Here is a 26,531-nt window from a genome sequence, read left to right as displayed (position 1 = left end):
ATTTTAAAAACGAGATGCAAAGAGGTGAAATGATTGTTGTGTGTGCCAAGAGTTTCAGCCTTAAAAGAACTATTTCATATTTTCCCCCTGGCCTGCTCAGGCTGGGGCCAAGTCCAGCTCTCCTCCAGTTGATTGAGTTGTAACTGTGCCTTCCTTAATCCAATATGGACTTTTGCCTAAAGTTTGTCCTTTCTCTTTCTTCCTTTCACCCACTTTGACCCCAAGATGTGATTTTTTGGGCTTGTGCTGGTGATGCTGCGGCACGAGGGAAGTGAAACGTGTCACTTGGGTCTATCCAGCTTCTCAGCCACACACAGCTGAAGGTTTTATTTATCTTTCTTTGTGGGCAGGTTCATTTCTTGCAGTGAGTTGCAAGTGAGTGTGACAGTGACAAATCTGAGTGCATGGAGGGGACACAGTCCCAGCAAACTTTGCTGTTCACCCTGAATTTAATGGATGGAACCAAATATTTGTTAAGTTTGCCTCTTCCAAACATGGAATTATATCAGCTTTATGTCATCTCCATTTTCTTTGGTACCTTGAATATATCAGAAAAAAAATAATTTCTTGACTTTTATAAGTAGTGAATTGAAATTCAAACAGAAAAACCTGCAGTTAACACATCCTTGATCCCAAAACTGGCTGGGAGTATGAAAGGTTTTTTTTTCTTTTCCTCTGCCAGCTTGCTTAATAAAGCCCAGCAAATATCCTTACAAACCCAGAGACTTTGTAATTACTTCAAGAATTTTATTTATAAAATGGCATATCTGGATGTTTTGATTTTTTTTTTTTTATACTTTCAGGGTCTCTAAAGCAAAATCAGCACACCTCCATGAGATATTTGGGCATTGCCAAATTTGTATTTCTTGATTCAGAAATTATCAACAGGAGAGCATTTCCAGCTCCCTGTAAAGCCAATACAGAAGCATTATAAGGTTGGTTTTTTTTGTTCAAGTAGCCAGTTGTATGAAAATAAGCATTTCTCTGTCCTGTTTGCGTCTATATTTAGGATATCCAGCCGTCCCTTTAGTGTGAAGTCAAGAATAATAAGAAATGTATCCAGGAACGTCTGACCTGAGAACTGTGGGGGAAAAAACAACAGGCAATGTAGATAGAAAAATTTAACCAACCCAGATGTGTTTTAGTTTGCCAGGTTGTAATTTTTACTGGAGATGCCACAAAAAAGAGGGATCTGTAATAACAATGCACAGTCTGTGTGCTGTTTTCAGCTTTCCTCCTTAACACAAAAAGTATAGAATTGAGTTATTACCAAAAAAATAAAAGCCAAATCCAAACCCTGATAAACTGTTTTAATTTTGTTCCCTCAAGCAGGTTCCATCATATATCAATAATAAGCTTAAAAGCTGTGGCCATTTGCTGCACAACTTCTGGGAAGTAATTTTCCAGCTCACCTTTCTTTGCCTACCACAAGCCTGAAATCATCTTCAGAGTCAACTTTTTACATCTCACTTCCAACTTTTCTCCTTGGCAAGGCAGCTCCGAGGAAACTCTCATTTTGTCAGCAAAAATGGTATTGGCTCTCCGAGGAAAGAAACTCAGAAACTCACCAGGGACTAATTTCTTTAATATATTAAAATACATTTTTACATGCCAGGATATTACGTTGTTCTTTGATGTCCCAGCATGTAGCAAATGATTATGGTTTCATTGTGGCTGTTTGCAAGATGATGAGTGATAAGGTAAGCTCTGTGCTTTCCAATTTTTTGCTTCTGCTTCGTGGGCCTTGATAAATAATTCATGGAGCAAAATTACTGTCCCAGAAAAAGGCAGTCTGTTTCATCAGCCCTTTCACACTTTATGGATTAACACATATAATTTTTTAATGTGCAACATCTCTGGAGTTTTGAAGAATTGGGAGTTTGTTGCTCTCTTTCACAGAATGCTCCAGCAAAGACTTCAGGAAAACTGGGACAGCCATGAAAATGGTCTTTTAGGCCAAAGAAGAATAATACAGCCAGCAGTGTAAATGATGCTGGTATGGAGACATTTTAAGTTTCACCAGGTAATAGGAGAACATGTGCGAAATTCTATGAACTGGAGAAAGAAGGATAGAGAAGAAAACTGTGTTATTTTGAAGAGTTAAGTGCTGGATCTGTAGCTCCTGTAAATCCTTGCTCTTTCTTTCCTCTCAATAGCCTGATGCTGATTTTTGCTGGTTGCAAATTTGCCCAGCTGATGTGTAAAAGGAGTGGGATCTGTGATGGAAACCGGAGGAAAATGGAGAAAACATTTTCAAGTCCAGCATGTTAGCAAGACTTAACAACAGGCATTTTAAGATGCGGTCCTTAAGAGCTGTTTTAAGTCAAAAACCCAACAAACCATCAATTTCTGAACCTTGTTCCTAAACTTGCCCCTTAAACCCCTGCTGTGTTTTTTTTCACCACGTTGTTCAGCTTGTTTGAGGCTCTGAGTGTCGAAAGAAGAAACTCTATTCATCTTCAGAGGATCTGAATTTCTCTTGTTTATAGGTGGAGTTGTATTCCAGTTGTTCCAGTGGATCCAACTCTTCTCCCAGTCACCTGTGCTGCAGTTCCTCACCCCACAAATCCTCCTGGAAGGTTTCCTCCTCAGCTGGCCCAAAGGTTGTGAGTGCTGTTGGTTCTTAACAAAGCAACAAACCCAGCTCCTTTGGGCTTCCTGGAATTGAGCACTGGGCAAGTTCTGAAAGGAAAAAAAAGTAACCTACTTTCAAATGGTTGCATTGTGTGAGAAATGATGGCAATTGTTCTCCCAGGTATTAATCAGTTCTTTTTGATGTGGTGGTTAGAACCTGTTTAAAAGGAAATTTCAAAAACTTGGGACCAATAGTCAGCAGATTGGGTGTAAACCTGGTCAGGGATGCTTCATTCATTCAGAAAGGGAATTTTTAATTTAAGGGAGCATTAGTTTTGTCAAATATATAATGCAAGAATTAGAAATATTTTGGAAGTGTCAGAATAGGTGTTCCTAGCATTTTCAAAACCCAATCCATACCTGTTCTGTTTTTATTTAAATGCATTTATTTAAAATTCAAACACATAATATGTCACTCATAGAGAGTAAGGTCGTCAATGTTATTAAAAAAAAAGCCTTGGAAGAGCTAAAATAATTTTCCCTCCACCAACATTCATTTTTATTCTTTCCTAATATTTTAGAATTTTTATTCTAGTATAAATACAATAATGTTAAACACACCAATATTTCTTTATCAGTGACTAGAAATATTTCTGTGTATAAATGCTCGAATTTATGAAACTATTGTAGTGTTTCCATTTTGATTTATGAACATTCAGAACATGGATTAAGACCCTTCCTTTTCCTAAAGGAAGAGCACTGATAGATTTAAAAACAGAGGTATTTTTCAGTTCAAAATGGGATGTAAAGCATGGATGGCTCAGCCCCTGTGATGTCTTTGCAGCTCTCTGTTAATATCTCTGTTATAGAGACACGGCTGTAAATCTTTACATCAGCCTGCAGTAAATGGGGAAAGGATGAAATTTTTATGATGGCTGGTGTGAAAGATGGGCTGTAGGAGCAGTAATAGGATGGTCCTGGGAGTTGCTTCTGCTGGGAAAAGGGAAGGTGTGCCTCTCGTTAATCCATTCCTTGTGGAAAGAGAAGACATTAAAAGGAAAGGCTACGTGCCTGAGGGCTAAAGCTGAGCAGTTAATGGTTGTCCTCCAAGTGCAGCCACAATGGTTAATTCTTGCTGAGGTTCCACTCAAGTCATGGCTGGAAACAGCTGGAAATAAGGATCATGAGCTGAGGAAGGCTTGAGGTGAGATGGGGAATGCAGATTGCACTGGAGCTTTGGTGTGGGATCCTGGCAAGAGTTCATTCCCTCTAACAGGAAACATTGATGGAAAGGGAAGGGACTTTAAAGCCCACCCAGTGCCACCCCTGCCATGGGCAGGGACACCTCCCACTGTCCCAGGTTCTCCCAGTCTCATCCAAGCTTCCCTTGGACACTTCCAGGGATCCAGGGGCAGCCCCAGCTTCTCTGGGCACCCTGTGCCAGGGCCTGCCCACCCTCACAGGGAACAATTCCTTTCTAACACAGCAATGCTAAATTATCTTCTCTTTTTTCTTTTTAACCACTAAAAAATGTAAAATTGTTATGTTATCTATATACCATTCTCTGTATTTTTAAGCAGACACTGAACAAGGTTGTGCTTTATTCCAGGTGCATCTAGGCAAGATTCCAGGAAGGTATTTATTTAGAAGAAAGGCATTTTATTTGCAAGGCCTTCAGGATGTGTTCCACTTTATGGAAAGAAATTAATGTAATTTTGAAAACTAGAGAAAAGAGCTGTAATTGCACAGTGCATGTAATGGGATTCTTGTGACAAAGCATCTGTCAGGGGATACAGAACCCTGTGGAAAAAGACGTTTTCTGAGATGGATGGGTCCGTGGTGCTGCACTGCTTTTACTCAATTCACCAACTGCAGCCCAGCTCCAATCCTGCAGGAGGAAGGAGCAGCAGTTCTACACCTGCCTTGTTTATGTCGCATTTATGACTCCTTGATCCATTTTTTTAATGGTTTATGGCTTTGCAAGCCGGGATCACATCCTCCTCCTCTCTCCCCCATAAAATTTGTTCCCCTGAGCAGCTGTTAGATCGCTGCTTTAGGATCTATATTATCCATGTTATCCACTTAGGGCTCCATTTATTATTGCAGTGATGTGAGGGCTCTTTGGTTTGTGCCTCTGGAGCTTTCTGCAGTCATTAATTTCTGCACTGCAAATTTATTTTTAATCATGTCAGGACAAGGAGCAGATGAATGGGCTTTTCTGGAAAACATCTGGATTCCATGGCTGGATTGGCAGGAGCTCCCCTCCTGCTGCTGTTTTTTGGGATAAAGTGCTGCTGTTTTATCCTATCCTGTTAAATAACTCAGAAACAATTCTGAAATGTTGTGGTAACTTTGATTACCCTGCAATAACCAGAACTGCTCCAGAACTTTGAAGAGCAGAAATTGGATGCTCTGCATCTCTTGTTTATTATTTTATTTACCTTTGATCAGGATCTAAAGGTGTAATAAAATGAAATGTGAATAAAATGCATTCAAGTAACAAATATTTGATGTTGTGAAGCTCAGGCTTGAAACACTTGGGAATTCTCTGAGGTTTCCCTTGCTGGGGAGCAGAGGCAGAATGGGTGCAAAGCTCTCTGGGGTGGCTGCTGGAAAACCCTGCTCAGAATTAAGCCACAGCTTCAATTATTTCAAGGATAAGCTCAACTTAAAAGTGGATTTTTAGTATATAATTTTGATCCAAAATACTGATTTATATTGTTCCACTTACCAGAACATTCAGCCAGCCCAATTTATTACTGTGACCAACTTTTTAAAGTTTTCATTAAAAAATTTCAAATATTTGGGATCCTGTTGATATTTCATTGGCAAATTCAAATATCAGCCAATTTCTGCTGAGGGGTTTAACTTTGTTCTTCTTGTTCTGAAATTGGGAAATGTCTCCCCACATTTAAGCAAAATTTATTGCAAGTGACTAAAACATTTCTGATCTTAAAAATGTTACTTCAACTCAGACTTAAGTGGAAACGAGGAATTTTTTTTTCTTCCACATTTTGTGTTGCAATGACAGTAAGATGTACCAATAAGATTTTTGGTTCAAATATGTTTTCCCTTTAAGTTTTAGATTGGTTTTGGGTTTATTAAATATAAATTAATTTTTTCAAGGAAGAAAAAAAAAATGGAAAGGCACTTAAAGATGGGCAGAGAAGTGTTATGGAACTGGGTTTGCCTGTTGTTTACATCTTTCTTTATTGGAAAATCAAAAGAATAATTGAAGTGAGATACATCTGCTGAAGAGGACCTGATTTAAACCCAAACATGGCACTTGATCCTAGAGCTTGACCTAAAGCTGGCCAGAAATTCTTTCATCATAATGAACATTATTCTCCAGAGATTTCTTTTGAGCCTTAAGAAAATATAGCAGCTATTATAATGTAACAACTAATGTATGTTTAAAGAAGGGAAATCTGTTTAAATATCTTGGTTAGAGACTAAATCAGCCCTACAGGTCTGCTGTAAAAATCCTAATGAGGAATTTACTTGCTGGAATTACGGACCTTGATATTTGGAGTGACTGATGACTTCCTAAGTCAAAAAAGCTACTCATCCTTGGAATCTTGGTTAAAAACTATCTGGCAAAATAAGTAACAAATAGTTATGGTAGTGTATTTTTTTATTCTCCTGGCTAGCCAAGGAGTAGCCTTCAATTATGGTATGGCTCTACACAAAAGTAGAAACTTCACATTGTGGATTTATGTTGATAAAACCGGTTTTGACAAGTGTTCTATTCAATATTCTATCCAAGGTTCTGCTCACCACTTATATGGGAACTGAGAGAGGTCATTAAATATCTGTAGAAGATGGTTTCCTTGGAATGAAGTGGATTCCAAAGGCCCCATTTGATTGAGCAACTTTCTAAGCTTGGGTTTTTTTAGTTTTGTGTAGTCGTTGGGGTTTTTTTATCTCAACACGATTTGACAAGATGAATTCTTACTTTGTAATTATGTCTGTGCTAAATTCATTTTCCACTGATCATAATTCTTCTGGGAAATCCACCGTGGCAGGAGGAGTTTTCTGGTTAACAGATAGAACCAGAGCTTGCTTTGAAATGTGTGAAATGTTTCAGTCCGAAAACAAATTAAGAGCATTGTGATTGCATATTCAAGTAACATCTTTAAGCATCACATTTCATAAAGATTTCTAGTTTGAAATCTACTGTCACTTGCAAAAGGAGATGTAAAAGAATGGGAAAACATCTCTGGCATCACACAATTGTATCTAAATAACTAAATTTATCTTAAATACATGAAGATTATACTTTGCAATCTGCCATGGGCTCGTCTCTGTAACTGAGGGACATATTTAGTTTCTGAAAAGCAAAAAGCTGGTAAGGACTTGTGTTTTTAGAACATCAATGCTGAAGGTTTTCCTGGTCTTAATTTAAATTTTGATGCAATCAAGTCCTGTCCTTTTCACACCAGAGGCCTGGCAAAAAGTCTGTGTCTCTGTCACCCTTCAGCTCAGTGGCAGTGGCTTTCTGGGCTTTCTTCTTCTCATCCTTTCTTCCAGACTCACTTCCTCTCATTTTTCTCTGCTGGAGCCCTGTCCCAAAATCTAATTCTCAAGAACCTATCAAGGAGGGATTATTTTATATATTGATTTACGTATTGATGCTTATACATGAATTTTTCAGCTGATACAAATGGAAAAGGATTACATAAATTTTATCTCTGATTTGATTTCCTCCTGCTCCCCCATTCATTCTTGTTGTTCTTTAGAATATGTCAAGCCAGCAAACATAATTTTTCCATGGGTCAGAAACATCTCTAGAGCAGCTTTACGTCTGAAGCCCTGGATATAAAAATGTTTGCTGCACTTGTGGCCCAAGTGAGCAGCACCAGCTCTGCAGGGTGGGCTGGGCTCCAGGACAGGTTCTCCAAGCCATTCCCAGCTCCCTGCAGTGCTCTGTACACCTCCTCACAGTGCTGAAAATCCCCAGAGCTCTTTTTTCTTGAACTGGATGTGGTTTGGCAGAACATGTTTTATATCAGCTGTAAAGCCCTGTGCAGTGGTGATAACCTGCTCAGCTGTCAGGGAACTCCTATTTCACAGGGCTTTTAGGTGACCAGAACTGCTCATTCATAATCTGTGAAATAGTGCTGGGTATAGGGGCTGGTTATGGAGGTTATATACAGACTCAGGATTTCCAGATAGGGTGGCTGAGACACCAGTGCCTCAACCATGCAAAATGACAGGACACCTATCAGCATCTGTTTAATATTTTGCTGCTAATGCGAAATGTTGGCATTTTTCATAAGTCTGTGAAATCAGCAATCAAGAAAATCTCAGTTTTTCTCCCTCTTAATGAGACAGATAAGTTCAAACTGGGGGAAGTGTTCTGTACAGCAGATAGAAAACAAATGTTTGCAAACTAGATGGATGACAAATTCCTTTGTGTGTTATAGTTCATCATACCCCAAAATGGAAGCCTTTAGGGCTGGTGGCGTGGCCATCACGTGTGGAGGGGAAAACAGCCAGTCCTGTGTGGGAGCTGAGGGTAAATCCAGGGAAGCAGAGCGCACGTTTCTAGGAAAGGGAACATAAAGAGTCTCTGACCTGAAACACCAAATGCTTGGTTTAGACACACTTCATTTCTGAAGGTTTCAGCTCACACATTTTTAGATCTACTGTTTCATCATTTTGTGAAGCAAAGAAGATTGTCAGTGTCTAGACTACATTTTCTACACAATCATGTCTGTCTTGATTAATGACTGAAATCTGCAGATGAATTGCTTGGCTTCTGTCCTTGAGAACTGCGAGAGGAAGGTTGCCAGCAGAAAACGCTATTTCTTCCAGTTAGATGTGTTCCTTGAAAAAACTGATCTTCTTCTGTAGTTACTGAAACAATATTTCTCTTGATTTTATTGCCCATTTCTGCCTTTTCCTTGAATAAATGTGTCCAGCTCCCATTTTTCAAGGGGAAGGCATAAATAGGTGGAGCACTTTGAGTAACACCTCCCCAAGGAAGACCCAGGCTCATTACCAGGCCTTGGCTGTGATGCCCTCATCCAGGCAGAGCAATCCCACCAGCCATCAAACCCACTGATTGGAATTTGGGACATCATCTCTCAAAAACCTGAAGATTTATTGAAGAATAAAACCCCTGAATCTTCCAGCATATTAGAAACTGGTACTGCAATGGTGTGGAATGGGTAAAGATCGTGTTGCCTTCCCTATCCCATAAATTTGTCCAAGGAATAGACCCTTCCCTGCAAGCCTCAGTTAATCAGGGTGTTTCAACCACTGCTTTCTCAATATTCTAAGTGTTTTTTTGCAGGAGGAATATAAATCATTCTCCCAATACAAGCAGATTTCAGTTAAATGTCATGTTCAGATGAATTATAATGATCAGGGAAAAAATACGCGACAGGAAGAAGGTCTGGAGAGGAAAATTCATATAATGAATTCATTCCAGGCTTGTGTTTTGGAATTAGATGACAAAGTAGGAAATAGGAAAGTGAACCTGTTCTTCATGATGGAATAACTGGTATTATTCCAGAAAACCAGGGGAGGTGCTAAATATAAATCATGGAATTTCTAAGCATTTACATCCAGAAAAGGAATGTTTGTGTAAATCTGCTACCACTGTTCATATTCTAGGGGTGACTTGATTTAGCATTTTTCAGAAAATAACTAATTAAAATTGTTTTTTTTCTTGGTAAAATTAACAGCCAGAGATCAGTAATGTTAAAGAATTATGGCAAACTTGGTTTTTGTAATTGTGTGGAAAAAACCCTTTCTGGATAAGAGATCTTTCAGAGTACACGTGGAAATACTCATCAGTCTGGACAAAGAATTAATTTGTAGCTCTTTACTTGCACTCTGGTCTTTTATTACTGAAATGTCAGATTAAGAGGCTTGTAATTCATTGTATGGAATGCATGGGGATAAAGTTAAAAATAGGAGGTGGTGGTTTCTCTGTGCACCTCTGAGAACATTCCTGTGAGTAAAATACCTGTAACACAAATGTAGAATCTTGTGCTGACTTCAGCTAAGAAGCAGTTGCAGATATTTCCCCAAATATACTAATTTTGAGTAATCTCATTGCTAACAAATATGGATAGAATGTTACTTACTTGTTGATTCCAGGGAGAAAACATTGTCCCACATTTCAGACATGAATATTTTATGTAATACTAAAGGTTTAATAGAAATCTATTAAAAGGGGGTGCAGGCAGATTACCACAGATATTTCTGCAGGTGTTTTGGTGTCAGATACGACTCAGTACGAGACCCAGGAAAGCTGCAATTCTAACCAGTGCTCTCCTCTAATTTATAACACCTTTGCAGTGTCAATTCCCACCTAGCAAACAGTAATAAAGCTCTCAGATAGAAGATTAATGAGCATAATTCATGCACCACTGGACTGGAAATGGGATGCAAACCTGGAGTTTTGGTACTGTAATTATAGAAGGGAGAATTGCAAATGTTCTTGGGAATATTTTAGTCTGACTTACAGACTTTTACCAAAGTTGTTGCTCTTCCAAAAAAAAAAAATTAGAATATTTTAAGATTTCTATTCATGGATGATGTAGATTTTAATTCTCTTAATTATACATGAGAGTTATGTGTGTGAATATGTGAGGACAGTTGTGTCTGTCACTTCATCCCCCTGAGCACCAATGTCCCAGTCCTGCCAGGACTTCTTGCCTCCCAATCAAACATTAATGAAGCAAATCACTGCTCTGGAACTGCTTATCACATCTGCTTTTAAATATTTCACATTAAAAATAGACCAGAAATGTACTTTCCATGCTTTCTAATGATGTTTTCCCTCATTGCCCTTCATTTGGAGTACCAGTTGTGAGTGGGAATTTTACTAATCTGCCATTTGGAGTTTTAAGGGTGAAATGCTGGAAGTGGGGACGTTTCCACCTTGACCCTGGTGATTCAGTGCTGTGAGAGCTCTGTTTTCACACACATTTTGCGGCTGTTGGCTGCATCCCTGCTCTCCTCTCCATGCTCTCCACTCTTTAGTTGATCCTTTCCAGAGCAGAACACACATGGCTTGATCCCAGCCCCAGACAGTTCCACAGGTTGAACTGAACTGCTCTGCATCCAGGTGATTGATCTCCATCATTCCCAGCACCACTTCTGGGCTTGTAACCATACCCAAAACCTCCCTTTTTGAATCCTCCTCATATCAGCATTAACAGCTAATTATCCTCTCAGATACCTCTCATCTTTAAAAATATTCAAGTGTGGGGTTCAACGTGGTCAGAACTTCTGAAACTTTTTTTTTAGCATTTCTCCACATGTGGAAGGAGAATAAATTAGAGCACAAGTTTTTCATTAGGGCTTAAAAAATGTGGCCCTCCTTCCCTGGATCCATATGGGTGTTGTTCATGACTTTCCAAGGTAGGAATTTCCAGGTTAATTCCCACAGCAGAGCTGGCACTAACTTTGGCTAAATCTCGAATGCTCCCCAGCTCTGGGAAGGCAAAAAAATTTGTCTTTTATTACGTCACCTCTGTGGATAACATTCTGCATGGTGACAGCTTATTTTCTTTTGATTCTTGTTGTAAATATTCTGTCAGAGATATTTAAGAATCTTATCAAGGTTCAGTGGGTTCCATAATCCCATTATACAGGAATCATTACTTAGTAATAACCAGACAAGCAATGAAGAAATCAATAACTGTTCCAAAAGCACAGTCTAGGCTGTGAAAATACGCTTTTCCTTCTCATAACACTATTAAGGATGGTGGAGCTGATTTTGGTAGCTCTGCCCTATGCATCAATCATAACCTTTCTGTGAAAGATTAACTCACCAAAAGCTGCACTGCAGTAGGAAGATGAAAAAGGGGAGTTGTGCTGGTGTAAAACGCTCCCTGTTGAATTTTTGCCACTGTTTGAATCAGCAGATTTGTTATTTTTGTGTATAAATGGTTCTGCAGTACTAAAATCACTCACTGAGAGGCTACACCTTGCTTTTAGCTGAATTAAAGGCCATTAAGTGAAAAGAAAACAGACTGATCAGCTTTAAATCAGCATCTTGAAGACAACAAAATATCCACCTGTGCAGTGTGAGTCTAAATGGCTGCACAGGTTTCTGTAATGTCAAGGAAGAGAGTGAAGGAAATTAAAAACAAGTTGGAAGGGACCTTAAAGCCCATCTCTTTCCCACCTTCCACTATCCCAGGTTGTTCCAAGCCCAGTCCAACCTGGCCTTGGACACTTCCAGGGATCCAGGGGCAGCCCCAGCTTCTCTGGGCACCCTGTGCCAGGGCCTCCCCACTCTCCCAGGGAACAATTTCTTCCCAATATCCAACCTAAAACTCTCCTCTTTTAGTTTAAAACTGTTTCCCCTTGTCCTACTTGTTAGAAGCCAGCACATTTTAAAGGCTACATAATTTTAACTGCTTAATAATAGAATAAAAAAGGCTGTAATTATTTTGTTAATTTTTTTTTGCTGTGTGTGGTTCTTAATCAAAATGATTTCTTGCTTGAAACATTAACCATTAATTTATGGTTAATGCTGAGAGGGATAAAGTTTTTTCCCTTGTCAAAATCAAATTTGTTTCAAATAGTAATGAGATTGTCACTTTTCCTATTTTCCCCTTGCTTCCTCTTTTGTTTCTCCAAAATTAATATTTTCTGATACTATTGTTAAATACAAAATCGAGCTCACAGGAAAGAAAAATCAATCTCATTAATTACATGGCAGCTTTGTCCAGAACTCAGTACCATTAATATCTTATTTTCCATTGTGCATTTCACATGGATTATTTGCATTTATAGACATTTGTCAACAAGTGGTGGCTGGCATGGGACGTAGAACAAAAGTGAGAGTGACCTTCTCTGGATAATAAAATTCAGATAACGAGATGGTCAAGTCACCACTTAGTGACAGATCTCAGGCTCTCAGTTCCAAACTGGCAGCAGATCCATAGCCAATGGCTTTGGCTTTGGGACAGCATTCCATGGGCTCATTCAGAGAACACCTCTTGGGATCCTGTTGGAGAATGGTTAGAGGATCAGGGACATGGATCACTGATAAAACAAATCAGTAACAGAACTGTACAAGCAAAAGCCTGCAAGCAAAGGCCTGTATGAGAAAAAGCCTCCATGAGAAAATGCCTGCGTGGGAAACAGGCCTGAGAACCAAACGGGAGTTTTAAGGAGGTACAGTCCTGTGCTGATAAGACATACTGACCATGAGAAGGGAGGAAGATCTTGGATCTCTCAAGTCAAAACATAAATAATAGAAGCTTGCCAGATGTAGTCTTTTATCTAACCCAATTATGTAGAAGTATGAATGTGCTTTTGTAAGCTTAAACCAATCAAGAACTGACAAGCGTATATACTGATACTATGTAAGTGCCTCTGTATTGCTAATAAACGAAGCTTGCATTATCAATCACATTGATTATCTGCATGTCTTCCCCTGCCGAAAGTCTGGAGGATCCTCTGGATAAACTACCCTCAGCAAAGAATAATATTTTTTTCCTTTTGGTTGAGTTTTTTTGGCACTTTTTTTTGGTTTCGGGGTTTTTTTGCGGGCCTGGTTTTTTGCACTGATCTTGACCTTTCCTTTAAACACACAGCACTTCATATTTTAATTAGTACTTTTGTGAAATTTGTGCTCATGTGAACAGGGGTGGTAGAGGTCCAAACCCATTTTCCCAGGTGCCACAATCAGCAGGAGAGGAACCAACATTGCAATAAATAAATTAAAGTAAAATTGCAGAGTAAATTTTCTCTCTCTCTCTCTGTCTTAGACCAGCACAGACCCAGAATGGGCAGCCAGTGGCTGAATCTTGCTATTTACAAAGCTGAGAACTTTTCTCAAGGATGTTCTTGCAGATTTTGTTAATTTTAGGGACATCCTGTGGCACCTGAGGACACGAGGCTGCTATTATCCCTTCCCAGGGCTCTGGGAAAGGCTTCTCTGGGGCTGCTGCAGGACAGGGCAGCTCTGCCCCAGCTGCCCGAATCTCCCAGTGAACTTTCCAGCTTGGAGTGACAAAAATGATCTGACAGGTTTGAATTCAGAGTCAGAGGAGGCCCTTCTCCACTGCTTCCAGGATCTACAGTGGGGATCCTCTACTGACTGAAATCCCAAATTTAAAAAAAATCATTTGTGCCTTAGGTTTTGGGTTTTTTAAACTATTCAAGGAACTCTAAGGTAAAGACCTGGGGTTTGTTTCCCCTTAGTTCAGATGCCAATATACTGGATTTTAAAATTTCTTCCCAATGTCTATTGTCCCCTTTTTTCTGATTCTTGCTGTTTACTCTCCATCTCATGAACTATTTAAATTAACATATTGTAAATGCTTTCTTTTTTTAAATATTATGCTTCTATTTTATCCAAATACACCCAAAATAGGTGTATTTATCCAAAGCAAATATACTTTTGGTTCCACATTGGTGTGATTGTGACAGAAATGTTATGGGTTCTGTCCCATCTTCAGAAACCAAATTTCACGGAAAACACTGAAATATATTTGGTAGAACCTTTTGTAAATCAGCTCTGGACACCACATTTTGTGGCCTTCCTTTAAAGACTTTCTAGGAGGACAAAATTCCTTCCTCCTTCTTGCAAAGATGAGATTTCAGTTAATAATGGTCATAATAATCACTAATAATGGTCACACACGCCCTTTCTTCAAACGAGTCTTGGATTTAGAGACCTTCAAGTTCTTTGATCTCCTGATTTACCCAACAGCCAGCAAGGTTAATGCTTAATAAAGTGAGATGCCCTTTTTATAATCACTTCATTAAAAGTGAGCAGAAAAGGTACATTAAATTAAAGTGTTTGTGATATGGGATCAATTTGGTGCAATCCCAGAGGTCTCCCTATGCCTCATAAAGAGCTCTCTACTTTGAACATATCTCTAAATGACCCATGGAGAATTTCTGTTCTCTTTAATTTGAGGAATTTAAATTGCTTTTATTGCCTGCAATGGTGGTAAGTACTGAATGAGGGATAAATTGTCTTGGAAAGGAATTCAGCTGTGGGTGTACAGCTTTCATAATTCATATCTTTGCAGCATTCAGAAAATCAGTGATCTGTAAATGGGAACAAAATCAATAATCCCATCCTTAGGAAAATTTCCTTTTGCCTCCTATAAGTGGGTAGGATTTGTAGAGGTGTGAATGAGCATATTTTGGATTATCCACGAATTAAGGGGAAAGATCAAATCCTGATTTCTTGGGCCATACTAAATCCTTACACCTCATAATTACTTGGACCGAAGCTCTAAAAGCTTTTAGTGCCCTGCTGTTTGCTGATTAGTTGCCTCCAGGTGTTACAGTAGTTCTTCTAGTGAAGATAAATAAAAAGCAAAACCAAAACCATTTCACGTGTTTCACATTTCTACATGCCTATGGTGACCTTGTGGTTGCTGGTTTTTTAAAATGTAATTCAAACATGCTTGTTAACATTTAATAGAATTGATGTCTGCCTTCGTAGCTCTGTTCTCAATAAGAAAGAAGGGTTTTTCCTTGCAGCTGGATCATTTTTGGAATCTGGAGCATTAAAAGAAAAAGCTGAAGTACAAAAGCATCTCTCTCATGCATGGCTTTGTGAGCCAGGGACTTTCTCAGTCAGGGTTTGACATTTATGTGCCTGGAGCATCAAATTATCCAGCAAGAGTTTGGACACTGAGTAGAAAGCAGAGGGCTGTGGTTACTCCACAGATGCTCTCAGGTGCAATGAACCTTTTCACCCTCTGCTGCTTCCATCACCAGCAGTAATTAACGGCCTGCTGTAATTAGTGGTGTTATGCATGAGGATTGTGCACCTTCCTTCCACCTTCCCTTCCCTTCCCCCTTCCCTTCCCTTCCACCTTCCCTTCCCTTCCCCCTTCCCTTCCCTTCCCCCTTCCCTTCCCTTCCCCCTTCCCTTCCCTTCCCTCTTCCCTTCCCTTCTCCCTTCCCTTCCCTTCCCTTCCCTTCCCTTCCCTTCCCTTCCCTTCCCTTCCCTTCCCTTCCCTTCCCTTCCCTTCCCTTCCCCCTTCCCTTCCCCCTTCCCTTCCCTTCCCTCTTCCCTTCCCTTCTCCCTTCCCTTCCCTTCCCTTCCCTTCCCTTCCCTTCCCTTCCCTTCCCTTCCCTTCCCTTCCCTTCCCTTCCCTTCCCTTCCCTTCCCTTCCCTTCCCTTCCCTTCCCTTCCCTTCCCTTCCCTTCCCTTCCCTTCCCTTCCCTTCCCTTCCCTTCTCCCTTCCCTTCCCTTCCCTTCCCTTCCCTTCCCTTCCCTTCCCTTCCCTTCCCTTCCCTTCCCTTCCCTTCCCTTCCCTTCCCTTCCCTCTTCCCTTCCCTCTTCCCTTCCCTTCCCTTCCCTTCCCTTCCCTTCCCTTCCCTTCCCTTCCCTTCCCTTCCCTTCCCTTCCCATCGTTGTGCAACACTTCATCCTTATTCCTGCAATTACAATCACTCCAGGTGCCACCCAGCTTCTTTTGGATATTTCCCACTAAAAGCCCTGGATAACGAGACCTTTCTTTGGCCTTTTACATTTTCCACTCCCTCAGTTATGACTGGGAGCTGCAATTTATCAAGCGCACGATGAGAGCTTATCAAAGTCTTGTTTCGGTAGAAGAAAGAGGAACATTACCCTCAAGAGATAAATCTTTCATTAAACTTTACAGAGACCTTAAGCAGTCTCTACCCTATTCATCTTCCCTGTCTTTCTTCTTCATGCTCCAGCTGCCAGTGTTTAGAAAGCAGCACAGGGCAGAGAGCCAAAATAGGAGCTGATTTCCCAGCCAAGTGGAGAAACTTCCCCTTCCATGCTAACATTGGACTTCATCTTACGAAAAAACTTTTCAAATTGCCTTAACTTTCAACTTTTTTTTTTTTTTCATGTCATGAAATTGTCCTGTACAAGACCAATATTTTTAGGACTCAAAGAAGGTCAGAGAAAATATTCATAGAACACAAAAGATGAATGTGGTGAGGAGTAAACTCATCTGGTTTTGTTTTTTAATAATTTGTCTTGTTTAGGAACTTAATGTCATTTGCCATTTTGTCAGGTAGGTATTGGAATATTAAGGAATTGGACAAGGAATTTTCTCAGCTGGATCATGTTGGAGAGGAATTGCAGAGGCTAAGTAGGTATCAAAAATAAAAACCTTCTCACCCCCTCAGCTTCTGGGGAAAGACAGTGATTATTTTTTTTTTTTTTTAAATTGCAATGCTCTTTTTTATCTTCCTCCCTTTTTAAAAGATGTTATTGAATAAGAAGGAAAAGTATAAATAAACTAGACAAGAGTAAGGATTGCAGGGGAAGCAAAATTGTAGAGATGTGACTTGTCAAAAACCATGGTTGTGATTAAATATGAATTTGATTCTTGGCAGGAAAAAAGAAAGACACAATATTTGTCCAGTCCTGACTTGGGCAATGCTAAAAAGCAAATTTTCTTTTAGGTCTATTAAGTTTCTTCTCCTCCCATGGATATTCTCAGCAGGGAAACAAGCACAGTATGAGCTCCCTTGAGGAGTGGTGGGATTGGGATGAGATTGGCTCTTTCCACTGGCCACAGCAACCACTCCTAATTTCCCAGCAGGAATCAGATTTCTGTGTGGTTCTCCTCATTCCCCTTTTCACTGAATCCAAGGGGATTGTGCCTGACAGGGGTCAGTGGGATTGCAGAGAGCTCCCTCTCCTCTGCCTCACTTCTGCCAGCTCTGATCAGACACCTGATGTAGACAATTCCCAAGCTAATGATCTTTCTTGCAGGAATTTATTTTCCATCCTCTCCTGAAATGATGGAATATTTCATGGACCTGTATCTTACCCCAATATGGGCTCTCTAACAAGTGTCTGAAATTATACTGAATTGATTAATTGATTCTGTCATGAAGTTGAATGAAATTACATTTCTTTTCAAAGTTTCCTCTTTTTCTCTGTTGAACAGTGATTTATTCAATGGCTGTAATGTGCTCGGGCCAAATCCATTTAATGTTGTTATATCTATATTGAAATCCCCTAATTTATTCATAAAAAAAGAAGGTGCTCTCCCTTTTTTTCAAGGATTTCAGTCAGAAGACAAGTGAAGCTTGACCTCTGCTACTGCACTGAGCCTTTTCAAAATATCTAATAAATGTTAATATTTCAATTCAGAAACTTCTAGTTTTATTTAAAAAAAACCCCAGCCCATAAGTAAGGGTTAACAAAAAACAACTGATATTAAGTAATTTTCAGAACTGGTGTCCAAAATACCACATTTATTTCAGCAAGAGGAATTCCAAGGGTCATGAGCATCAGTTCCTGTGAAGTGAGGCTCAGGAACCTTTTAAAGTGAGGGTTGTTCCGTGGCATTTCTCTTGTGGTCTCTGTTTTCCCCAAATTCAGTCTGCTCAGGCCGTGAACTTGCAGGAACTTGAGCAGCTCTGGCTCTGCTCAGGAGTTCAGGGAGTTGAGTCAGAGTTGGAAATTGGGTTGGGAGTGGCACAGATTCAGGGGGAGCAACGGGAGCTTTACCTTCAGGGTGCCCTTGGTGATCCAGAGCCACAGGAGGCATAAAGTAATTCAGAGTTTTTTTACAAGCAGCAGCTGCAGAACAGTTGAGATGAAGCCTCTCACTTTTCTTTTTTTCCCTTTTCCTTTAAGTGGCTTTAATGCATTTTTAGAGTGTCCTGACATTAAAAGGCCTTCCAAAATAGCATTTCAACCCTGACTCCCTGCTCTCCCTGCACTTGTCAGGATATTTCTGAGCTGGTTTTTGGGCTATTTAGATAAAAATATGTCATTGTGGGTTGGTTTTTTTCATTTTCTTCTCTAGCTTGCCAGGCTTCCTGGCCAATGCTCATTTCCTGAATGGCACTGTAAAATCTTTCCTCTGTCAGTTTTTGTTGTGAGCATTCCAGGAAGCCTCTCGTCCCAAAGAGCAGGGAGGAATGGGGATATTTCTGGAGTTGCATCTGTTTGGGGGAGATCCCAGTGACAGATTTAGGATTTTGGAAATGGCAGCTGAGACAGCAGTGCTGAAATTTAAGATGCATTCATATGGTGTGGCTGTCCTGGCTCACTGGGTGGTATTTGAATAACAGTTACTTTACTTTTTTTTTGTCCCCAGGGAGTAAAAATCTGGAAAAAAAAATCATTTGAAGAGGATTCAGTATCGAGGAGTGATCCTTGCTGTGGTGGCAGAGGGATCCAGTGGCTACAGCATCCTGAGAAGCTGCTTTTGTCCAGGAGAGGACACCCTTGATGGCACTTTCAGCTGAGAGCGCTGAGATCTGGATTTTGGGGAAGGTAACTCCGCTCTTGACATCAGGGAATGGTGAATCTGGGATCTGGAGGGAGGCACAGAGTCCCACAGAGCCTGGCAGGGGAGCTGAGAATAAAGGGAAATTCTACAAATGGAAGGAAACCAAACATGAAAGATCCTGGGGAGATTTTTCTCCACATAGTGCCTTGTTCCCAAACTCTTACAACAGCTCTAAGGCGATGCAGGTGGGTTGTAGAAAACACTAAAAATTTATTTTTTAATACTTTTTCAGTCCTTTTTTCCTTTCCTTTTGGGAAATTAGTGGCAAAATAGCCCTGACTTCAGCAGAAGTCACAGAGCAGGGCTGTGGTTTTGAAGTTTTTCCCCTAAGAGCCCAAAGGAGCTGGAATTCATCAAAGGCAGCTTTGAGGCTGGGCTCTGTGAGTAGCTCCCATCTATATTCAAACATGAATTAGGTAACAAGGAGTGAAGCTTTGGCTGTCACTCATTTGTGCAGCCACAGTTCCTTCCCTTAATGACTCCCAGATAAACACAGGAGTTAATTCAAAATCTAAGGACGTTAAGGGAAGTATAATAAAAGTATAATAAGCCCTAGCATGCTCTGAACCTTGCTCAGTGATGCTTTGCTTCAAAGTTTGCAACTTGGAAATATTTTTACCGTGGAATTGAATGTGTAAAAGCTCAAATTGAAGGAGCAAGTCATCACTTCTCAAAGGAAGCCGGCAAACTTTGTGTATATTTTCTTTTTTTTAAGTGCAAAGTAGTTTTTTAACTTAAGTCCTTTTTGTCTTGCTGCTGCTTCTGTGTAGAGTTCCCAAATAAGCTGTCTTATTAATCTCTGATTAGACAGCCAGCTCTTTAGTTTTTACCAGAAAGACTTAACAAGGGCAGGAAGGCAGCAAAAACTTCAGCTGAGCTCAGAGAACAACTCGAAAACTTCACATAATGAGCTGCTTAAATAATGTCACACATTTTGCCATTGTCAAATTAGGCTTTTTTATTTTTTCCACCCCTTGTTTCAGTTGCAGGTACCTAAAATATTGAAGGCTTCACTTACTGAGTTCTTTTCATAATTATTTTTTTCTTACAAATGCAGAGGGGATCTACCTAAAATAAGGTGAAAGATCACAACAAGGTTGAAGGTCGGGGAGTTAAAGGTTACACGAGGGGTTGAAATTTCATTTATATCAACTCAACCCTCCTGACCTTTGAGATCAACACATTTATAGCTGGCTTATTCCAACTGATGTGTTTTATAAGATAATAATGGATGTTGGGATTCCAGACACCACAATTCCTTCTCCCTGTTTTAGTTGGCTGAGGTTTATGTGAGGGAAGGATAAGGATCTGTCCCTCTTATTTTCAGGATCACTGGGGAAGAAGAGGCAAAGAACTGAGGTCCCTCTGCTTGGCTCTGAGCATCTTTAACCATCTGAACCCTGTTCTTTATTTTGGGCTTCCTGGGTTACATCAACCTGCTACAGAGACGTGCTGCTGCAAATGTGGGGTTTGTTCTCCTTCTTGTGTTCATTCCCAACCCTTATTCCACTCCGAGCCAGGAAAGTTCATTTTTGAAGCTATTCCCACTCTAATTAGCTTCAAAATCCTTCTTGCCATGGGTGAGAAAAATCCAGTCGAATTCTTGGTGAGTTACTTAGTTTCCAAAACTGGATGTAGAAAACTTGCAGGAGATTTCAATTTCTCTGCTGAAGGAAAAGAATGGAGAGAAGAAAGGGGAAGTTTCTCTCATGTTAAGAATCTGTTCTCATAAAAACTTTCTGTCCATCCTTGTGTTTTTCACTTTGTTCCCGCACCACTAATGGTTTATGGAAGTGAGAATTTACACAGTAAATGGGTGCTCCACTGAACAATGTGTTGGATGTCCAGCACTAGGGATAAATGGAATTCTCCCATATAGAATTATCTGCATTATTCCAAGTTATTTCAAGTTTTCATGAAACATTTGGGACCTCTGAGAGTATCACTTTACCCTCATGATTTTTTCTTTTGCAAAATCTGGCACTGTCCTGAATAATTATGGAAACGCAGCCTAATCAAAACATGGAAAGGAAATGAAAGGAGGTATTTTTAATGTCTAGAATATTTTCTAAAGAGAATTTGTGTCCACCTAATTTATTTTATATTCCTAAGAGGAGAAGGTAAATCGGAAAATTTTAAAAAATATGAAAAATCCAATAGATGAAGTGAACAAAACAGAGTCAAATTCTTTTCTGCATTAATTGTGGTTGGATCCAGTGAAATTTTGAAGATAATACAGGCATGAGTAAGAAGCTTTCGAATGAGAATTTTACCATTATCCATAAGAGTGAGTAAATTCACTTTCCAGGTGAAAATCCTGGCAAATTTTGTTATTTGTTTAAATTAAAAAAAAAGGTGGTGGTGGCAGAGCTGTTAAACTGAAGTTAACAAACGACCAACGGGGATTTAGGACACATCATAAAATCCCATATCTGGGAGCCACGACAAGGCCAATAATGCCACTGAAATGAGAAGCAATAAAGCTGGGCCTTAATTTATGATTTACAAAACATCTGCTTGGATGAGAAGCATAAACCACAGGGCACGGCAAGGAGGAGTCTCTGTTGTGCTGAGGCATCACAAAAAGGCTACAGTTTGGTGCCTTGGATCAGGGCTATAAAACATTGAATAATTCCCAATAATTCTTGGGTGGGGCTGCTCATTCCAGACTGCTCGGTTTGTAACGATGAATTCTAACTGGGGTTTAATTTGCTTTATTTTTAAGTTTGCAATTCTTTGCTTCCAGTGTTTTCTCTGGCTGATAAACCTGGGTATTTATTCTCATTATCCATGTTAATGGTGTCGCTCAGGCAAAGGACATTTTATGGGAAAAAGAGGTATGAAAAAGAGGTTTATAGGTTAACACATAAAGCCTCCCCCCAAAAAAACCAGATCAAACACAGGTTATAAATCTTTTTCATGATTTGTGCAACAAAACCGTGGCTTTCAGAGCTCTGGTGCTGCTCCCCAGCTGTCCTTTTATTGCTCACAGAAGGAACTGATAGGATGCATTCAGGTTCATATTTTATCACCAAAACATGAATTTGGGCAGGATTTCAGGAGAATTTCTCATCTGGAAACTGGTGTTAGCAGATAAGACTAAATCCTGGTTTCAGAAAAAAATACCTTTCAAAGTTTTCTGTGAAAAGAGGTTTCTAAAATCCCCAATTTTCATGTTCATCCTTGGGGGATCACGTTGGGGTGTTTCTTCTTTCCTTTTTCCCCATCCTTTCACTCATTTCTGGTATATTTATTAGACTACAGTGCCATTAAGGGAGAGAGTCATCAGGAATTATGAAGGTCACCTTTGGAGAATAATTAATATGGCAGTAATTGCTCAATTTGTGTCTGGAATGAGAATGTTTGGAGATAAAGCAGGTTCATTTTAGCAATTTTTCCTCATTCTCTGCTTGCCAGAGCCTCAGAAGTTACAATTTTGAGGGATGTGCTGCAGGATCCATCCCCCAGCCTGAGGGGGAGTAGGAAAGGGATTGCAATAAAAGGTGGTTATTTTCCCACAGAACTTCAGGTAGAATCTGGGGATAAAAATGGAGTCATTTCTCAATTAGTATTCGTCTCTTTACATGCGAGGATGGACCTGTGGTGGTTGTTGGGCTGCGGAGATGTCAATTTCTCCGGTCTGTCCAAGGTCGTGGAATATTTTGGACAGACAGAGTGTGGCAGGAACAGCTTCAGGAGATGGAGGAACTCCCAACTCCCCCAGTGGTTTGTTCCACACTTTTAAATTTGTTTCTCTTATTCCTGCCTTGTTTTTCTCTAACTTTTAACTTCCAGCCCTAATTTATGTTCTGGGGCAATCGAAGCCTCACAGCTCCTGCCTTTTCCACCTCACAGAGGAATTTGGGTGCTGTGGCCAAATCCCCGAGTTCCTTTTCTGATAAATGAATGAGACTGAACATCCTCAGCATTTCCCTGAGAGGTGTTTTTCCCACTGCTAAATGACACAGATATTAATGGTGGAGGTGGTGGTTGCTGAAGGGGTGAATGACAGTTTAAAATTCAGAAGAAGAAGGAAGGCACCCAAAAAGTTCCCAGGAAATTCCCCTTTGCCTTGGAGCAGTGGCGGTGTGGGGAATGCCATTATTGGTGCTGCAGCTTCTCTTCACCCCAGCTGTGGTTTTGTTGCTGCACAGAACCAGCAAAAACCACCAAAAACCCCCAAATATTGAACATGCAGATCTCATGTGAGCCGACCCACTGAGCTGAACCCACTGATTTCCCATTTTTGGGGGAGTGCAGTGAGGTTCACCGTGTGTGCCTCAGGTACAGCAGCTGTGCTCAGTCCTCAGGGACATTTGTGGTAGAAAAACCAGCATCACCTCCCCAAAATACCCCTGGTACCCATGGCATGAAATCTCCCTGCATTTTCCACCCATGTTCATGCAGTGCTGGGGGCTCCCAGTTTACTTCTCCTTCTTCTGGAGATCATCTGCCACTGTAAAAAAATACCAGCTCTACTTCTGAAATGGGGTTTAAAATTTTAAGGCTCCAGCCTGTGATCTTTAAATGCCTTTTGATAATTTTATGGCTTGTACTTTGGCTATAAACCCACGGGGAATCAGTAGGATTCTCTTTCAGGTACCATAGGAGGCAAATATAGAAGTAAATTGCAGATTTCAAGGGCTTACATTGCATTAGTTGCTAATATTTTTTCATACTTATTTCACTTTTTTTGGTTTAAAGTCCTAGCTATTGCAGATATATTAAATATTATGCTGAAGCTTGAGCTCCAGCTTATGGTTAAAATGTGACAATTCTTTTCAGAACTAATATTGGATGAATAGTCCCTGATGAATAGAGGTATTGCCATGTGCTCTTACAGCCCTTTCTCCAGCAAGTGGTGCTGAGATAACTGAAACTGGTACTAAAATGTCTCAAATAACATTAAACATCTCTGTTCCTGCTCCTGAATCCCTGATTCCTCAAGGCTTTGTACTGTAAAGATGATGTTGACTTTCATAAGCCACGAGGAAAATGTCTCTGACAGCAGAGAGGGATTACAGGATGCTGATGATGCTGCATCCTCATATATCTATATTTTGTTTCTCCTGCCCAGAATAAATTTTGCCATCAAGATTCTGACTAGTTCACATTGAAAAAGCCTGAATTGCCCACATTTCTGTCCTCCCTTTGCCACTCTCACATATTCAGACTCCAAACTAAAATTATAAAAGGCATCCTTTCAAAAGCTTTTTAGCTGAGTGGTGTGAACACGTAAATTGTATGTAGCAAGAAGCTGGATTAAAAAGACCCCCTGTTCTGAGCAAGGACTCTTGAAGGAAGTGGGAGAACTTTAGGATCATCTTTTCCATGCAGCATTGTGGGTGGTATGGAATAGGGAAGGGGTGCAAAGAACTGGAGACAGAAACATTTCCAGTTTTCTTATAACAGGACAGGGAACATGGCAGCGACAATAATAAAAGAAAAAAGGTAAAACCAGAGGGAAAAACCAGATATGACCATAAAGATTTATCTGTAAATATTGAAAAGGGTGTAGTTCACTGTATTAAAATGAAGTTCAGCCCAAACCAGTGCCTTGTTCTACCAACAGTTCACCCACTCCAGCCTGTGAAACGCTTTGGGGTCGTTCGGGATCTCAGCTGGTTGCCCTGTGCTCTTTCCTCGTGGTAGGACAGGATTTTCTGCAGATCCAGTCATGTGTGCATTGCTTTTACAGGCCTTGGAACACCATTTCTGTTTTTTCAGGTAGTGCTAACCCCACCAGGAGTGACAGCTGCTTTTACCCTGTGCTCCACACGTTGGACAGCTTTTCCTGCAGGGATGTTCTTGCTCTCACATCTGCAGCCTTGTAGCTCTCCGTGCTGTATTTGATGCTGCAGGTACCTAAGGCAGCTGTATTTTCACAAGATAATTGGGTGTTAAGATGCAGAGGTGAACTTGCAGGCAGCTGTGAGGAGTCCCAGCTGGTGCTTATCTGCATTCCTGCCCTCCTGAAACAGTTTGGAAACCTCGTCCGTAGTAAATTGTGCTGCAATGATGGGAGAACACAGCAGTGAAAGTCACAGAAGGGCAAAGAGGGGTAGTTAAAAACCAGCCAGTTCATCAAGTTTTTATTAATTACATTTCTCAGGAAAGACTTGCCCTGCTGAAATAAAGAGAGATTTGATAAGCGTGGTGTAGTCAGCACGTGTGAGGTTATTCTTACTCTTGGATGTTGAGGGGTGGATAATTAATGACTCTCCACCATTCCTGGGCTCCATCAGGAATTCAGGGCTGAGCTTGCCTGGTTTGGCAGAGGACTGGAGGAGGAGCTTTTCCTGATCAATCACCACTGCAGCTTGAGGAGCTTGCGCTGCTTTGCAGGTGGAACACAAATGTGCATTTTCCCAGTCACCGATCTTCATAAAATCATGGAATGGTTTGGGTTGGAAGGGACCTTAAAGCCCATCCAGTGCCACCCTTGCCATGGGCAGGGACACCTCCCACTGTCCCAGGCTGCTCCAAGCCCCAATGTCCAGCCTGGCCTTGGGCACTGCCAGAGATCCAGGGGCAGCCCCAGCTGCTCTGGGCACCCTGTGCCAGGGCCTGCCCACCCTCACAGCCAGGAATTTCTTCCCAATTTCCCACTAACCCTGTCTTCTCTCAGTTTAAAAGCATTTTAAACTATCTCCTGGTTTTCTGTGTTTCCTTTCCCCCAAGGCTGTCACAAGCTGCTGGCAGAGGCTGGATCAGCAGCATCCTCATGGCAAGGAAAGGCAGTTTCTCCATTTCTCTGGATTCCAGCTGCTGTGATCAAGGTTCTCCTCCTCCTCTTTGCTGCCAGTGATGCCAAAATGAATGTTGGAGTGTTGGAAAAGGAGCCACAGGAGGGAAATTTTAAAATCCATGATTCCTGAGAGTTGTGTTGGTTCATTCCATGCACTCTGAGGTGCAACTTAGAGCAGCCTTCAAGCAGCACTGCATCATCAAATTGTGCTAAACACATGCAAATTGTAAAATTATCTTTCTGATAATTCTCCCTAATTTAAAGCCCACACCAGAAAAAAGCCCATTATTATGTTTTTTTTTTCTTTTGCAACCTGATGAGATATTTTCTTGCTTTAATTGAAAAAAATAGGTTTGATAGTTTTGAAGCATTTAATTATTTTGCTGCTATCTTTGATCTGTCATTTGCTTGATTAGCTCAAATTTTGAAGGGAAAGGTTGTTTTGAAATGGGAAGTCTTGTTTTAATTTTGAAAATGCTACAAGAAGATATTCTGATGATTTTACCAACTTAGGAAAAATTCAGAGTTGTAGAACTTGCTGAAAATGTTTGGTTTTCTTTTTCTCTGAAGGAGCTTGCATTTTGAGGATTAATAATTTTTCATAAAAAAGGCATTTTTTTAAACTGGTTTCCAGACTGATGACTTCTGTTCTCCTGCTGAAGTGACACACTGTGAAGTTTTAGAGAAAGACCTCAAAAACTGTCTTTAAGGCAAGTGGACTTCAGAGTTTTATCAGAGTCCAACTTCACAACAAACCTATTTACAATATTTCCCTACAATTTCCATGCAGTTATCTGGTTTGCTTTGTTCTCAAATGTTCAATGTACTCTTCTCTTCAAACTCCCAGCGACTCTCATCAGATTGCTTTGCAGAAAGAGCTGAGGAATGCACAGAATTATTTTTGGATGAGAAACACTTTCTCTAATTGGTACTGCACAAGGGCCCAGGTTTATTAGCATATGATTGCATTTGGGAAG

The 26,531-nt window shown here is 40.4% G+C and overlaps 1 long non-coding RNA gene across 1 annotated transcript; it reads left to right on the top strand.

Annotated features, from left to right (window-relative positions):
• Positions 1-18,366: 18,366 nt before the first annotated feature.
• LOC116449162 lies at positions 18,367-25,194 on the top strand. The gene is made up of 3 exons (XR_004242259.1): positions 18,367-18,790; positions 20,134-20,274; positions 24,534-25,194. It is a non-coding gene; the product is annotated as an uncharacterized LOC116449162 (long non-coding RNA).
• Positions 25,195-26,531: the final 1,337 nt, after the last annotated feature.

Source organism: Corvus moneduloides, chromosome 11 (assembly GCF_009650955.1).
Source record: "Corvus moneduloides isolate bCorMon1 chromosome 11, bCorMon1.pri, whole genome shotgun sequence".
NCBI classification, from domain to species: Eukaryota; Metazoa; Chordata; class Aves; order Passeriformes; family Corvidae; genus Corvus; species Corvus moneduloides.
Note: the sequence above shows the minus strand (reverse complement) of the source record. Positions and strands in the feature narration are given on the sequence as shown.